We start from the raw sequence: 4,509 nt of genomic DNA, 5'->3' as shown, positions 1-4,509 counted from the left end.
GCTCACAAACACGATGGGTCACTCTGGAGGTCCTTCCAGAAATCCTGTGCATGTTTGAGATCCTGAGAACGGTCTCCTGGGGTTTTACACCGCAGATCCCAGGTGGTAGTTTGAGGGATCTCACGCATCTGCAGAAGCCTGTTTACAGAGACCAGACATACTGCAGGGATCTGCTAGAACCCATCGACCTGGCAAAGATCCCTGCGGTGTGCCTGCACATACGCCAGATCCCAATTGAAGATGGCAATACCGTCCTACGAGCAGGACAATACTGGACTCCATGGACAAGTAAGTACCGTATTTTTCGCTCCATAAGACGCACCTAGGTTTTAGAGGAGAAAAACAAAGAAAAAAATATTCTGAACCAATGGACTGCAGACACAGTACAGGGGATGACCAGAGACTGCGTACAGCGTACAGGAGATGACCAGAGACTGCGGACACAGTACAGGAGATGACCAGAGACTGCGGACACAGTACAGGAGATGACCAGAGACTGCGGACACAGTACAGGAGATGACCAGAGACTACGGACACAGTACAGGAGATGACCAGAGACTGCGGACACAGTACAGGAGATGACCAGAGACTACGGACACAGTACAGGAGATGACCAGAGACTGCGGATATAGTACAGGAGATGACCAGAGACTACGGACACAGTACAGGAGATGACCAGAGACTACGGACACAGTACAGGAGATGACCAGAGACTACGGACACAGTACAGGAGATGACCAGAGACTGCGGACACAGTACAGGAGATGACCAGAGACTACGGACACAGTACAGGAGATGACCAGAGACTGTGGACACGGTACAGGAGATGACCAGAGACTGTGGACACGGTACAGGAGATGACCAGAGACTGCGGACACAGTACAGGGGATGACCAGAGACTGCGGACACAGTACAGGGGATGACCAGAGACTGCGGACACAGTACAGGGGATGACCAGAGACTGCGGACACAGTACAGGGGATGACCAGAGACTGCGGACACAGTACAGGGGATGACCAGAGACTGCGGACACAGAACAGGGGAGGACCGGAGACTGCGGACACAGTACAGGGGATGACCGGAGACTGCGGACACAGTACAGGGGATGACCGGAGACTGCGGACACAGTACAGGAGATGACCAGAGACTGCGGACACAGTACAGGGGATGACCAGAGACTGCAGACAGTGCAGGGGATGACCAGAGACTGCGGACACAGTACAGGGAATGACCAGAGACTGCGGACATAGTACAGGGAATGACCAGAGACTGCAGACAGTACAGGAGATGACCAGAGACTGCAGACAGTAAAGGAGATTACCAGAGACTGCGGACCTTTGGGGAGGGAGGGGGAAGGGGTACCTGTATTTGACAGGTACCCGCTCCCACTTCCGCGGAGTTGTCCTTCCTTCTTCCCGCGGCGGCTTCTGTGACAGCCGGGTGCCCACTGCACATGTGCGAGAAGCACTGCACTTTGTGAATGGCCCGGAGCCTTTTGGGATCTGTCATGTGTCCCAGAAGACACCGGACCATTCACAAAGCGCCGCGCTTCTTGCGCATGCGCAGTGGGCACCCGGCTGTCACAGAAGCTGCCACGGGAAGACTGCAGCGCTGGAGCGAGGAACAGGTAGGCCCTGCAGGAGAGAAGAGCTGAGTGGCCGTCCCGATATTCTGACATGGTGGTGGCAGAAATACCACACCGGCCGCTTTACATTCGCTCCATAAGACGCACTGACATTTTCCCCCCTTTTTTGGGGGGAAAAAAGTGCGTCTTATGGAGCGAAAAATACTGTATGTTTTTTTTACAGGGACAAGGTTAAGGGTTCATGTACACTGCAGCTGATAAATTCACGTTTAGGAGCTTTTCTGCGTTTTTTCAGCAGCCCCTGAACTCTCCCTAATGTTTTCCTATGTCTCCATGTACACATCGTCATTTACAGGCATTTACAGGCAGTTGAGTTTACAGTCGTTTTTTTAAACACACCAAACTTGCGTTCAGGAGTAGATTTTATTAGCATTTCAAATGCCAAACGCTTGTAAACGCGGCTAACTACGTTTATAAGCAATTGCGTTTAGAAGCATTATTTAACTGTTCCATGTCCAAATGCTGTCCAGAGCCTTTTTTCATCATCAGAAATGCATGCAAAGTGTTTTCCATGTATTCAAATGGACCCGGTACACCAGCGCAGTCAGTTCCTGGTTTTGCGTGAAGGAAAAAATGGTACAACGTACCGCATTATGCTCATGATGGGATCCATAGTGAATACAACCAAAAAAGACAGGTTATCTCAACACATACTGCTCTCTCTGCTTCTGCTCTCTCTATTTCTCTCAAAATGTCTGAAATAGTTATTTTTTACTGTTTTTCAGTGCATTCTGAGCATTTTGGAAGGTCTCCTGAGGTTATCTTTTAAACAACGCTTCTAAACGCGTTTATAAGTGTTTTTGTTTATAAGCGTTTTTTTAACTGTTCCATATCCAAATGCTGTCCAGGGCCGTTTTTCATCATCAGAAATGCATGCAAAGTGTTTTCCATGTATTCAAATGGACCCGGTACAAAAAAACGCTTTTATCCACTTGCCTACCGGGCACTTATACCCCCTTATTTACCAGGCCAATTTTCAGCTTTCATTGCTGTCGCACTTTGACAATTGCGCGGTCATGCAAGATTGTACCCATATGAAATTTTTATAATTTTTTTCTCACAAATAGAGCTTTCTTTTGGGGGTATTTAATCACTGCTGGGCACTTTACTTTTTGTGCTATAAGCAAAAAAAGTGCAAAAAAATTTGAAAAAAAAAAAAAGTTTCTTTGTTTCTATTATAAAATTTTTCAAACAGGTAATTTTTCTCCTTCACTGATGTGCATTGATGAGGCAGCACTGAAGGGCACTGATAGGCGGCACTGATAGGCAGCACTAATGAGGTGGCATGAATAGGCGGCACTGACTGGTGGCACTGATAGGCGACACTGATAATGGGTACTGATAGACAGCACTGATAGGTGGCACTGACTGACATCACTGCTGGGCACTGACTGGCGGCACTGTTGGGCACTGACTGCCACAACCGCTGGGCACTGACTGATGGCACTGACTGGCAGCACTGATGGGCTGCACTGATGGGCACTGGTGGGTGGCACTGGTGGGCACAGGTGGGTGGGCACAGGTGGGTGGCACTACTGGGCACAGGTAGGTGGCACTTCTGGGCACAGGTGGTGACACTGCTGGGTAGCACAGGTGGGCGCACTGCTGGGCACAGGTGGGTGCATTGCTGGGCACAGGTGGGTGCACTGCTGGGCACAGGTGGGCGGAACTTGTGTGTGGCACTGCTGGGCACCGATCATCAGGGCACTGATGATCAGTAACCCTGATGATCGGTGCCGATCCCCGTTCTGACAACTGCCGGTTTTCGGCAGTACTTTCCTCACGATCTGACAGCGTGAGGAAAGTGCAGCCGAGAACCAGCATTTGCATTTCCCGGTGATCAGCATGTCATTGGACACAGCTGATCATGGGGTAAAAGGCCGCTGTGATTGGCCTTTTACCACGCCACGTGATCAGCTGTGTCCGTAGGACACAGCGATCACAGAGATCACCGGGGGCGCGCCCCTGGGGGCGCACAGGAGAGCGCGTTCTGGGAGGACTTCATATGACGTCCACCCAGAACTGGCCGGCCGCAGTGCAGCCGTCATTCGGCTATCTGCGGTCGGCAAGTAGTTAAACGTGGCTAAACAGACGTTTTTTAATCTATGCTTTTCAGCAGTCAGTGTCCATCGTTCAGAAGTGTTTTCCAAACATCCCGTGTACATGGAGCCTTAGGAATATGAAATTTTATTTAAGTAAGGGTGGATTTCCTATTTAATTTATGAGGGCAAGTTTGCACTTGTAGAACAATAGAGAAAAAGCAAAACAGCTCTGGAAGATGCTCCAAGGAGGTGACAGCACATCCTTTATTTCTGCCCTAACAGATCCTCTTTAATATCAACCATTTATTCCTTATCATACAGAAGTAGAATCTCCAGACTGTCATCTTTATACCACACGAAGCATAACACAGACTGAGGGTCCAAGTATACTGGGCTTAAAAAGGCCAGTTATTTTAGCAGAAAAAAAGAAAACCTCATATAGAACGCTTTGTATAGGCGTTTAAGGGCGTTTAGCATTTTTTTTCTGCTAGAAAATTCCCCTCAAAAATGCAAACCAGATGGGGGGGGGGGGGGTTTCTGCCTCTAAACGCTGAGCTTGAAATATGCCTCTAAATTTCCATAAGTGAACTGACACATAGGATACCATTAAGCTGCTTCTACAGGCACTACACAAAACTCCTGTGGAAGCAGCGATTTTTTTAAGCCAGTGTGCATGGACCCTGATAATGATGGACACAAAGTATAACTGATCTATAATATGAGCGAACGCCATATTTTTATGGCCGGTAAAATTCTGAACACTTGAAAGTGCCCAGATCATTTACCATCGAGTATTGATATGTTCAGAAAAAGCAGTAAAAT

This window comes from Staurois parvus, unplaced genomic scaffold (assembly GCF_062004578.1).
Source record: "Staurois parvus isolate SC_StPar_1 unplaced genomic scaffold, SC_StPar_1.0 ptg000410l, whole genome shotgun sequence".
NCBI classification, from domain to species: Eukaryota; Metazoa; Chordata; class Amphibia; order Anura; family Ranidae; genus Staurois; species Staurois parvus.
Note: the sequence above shows the minus strand (reverse complement) of the source record.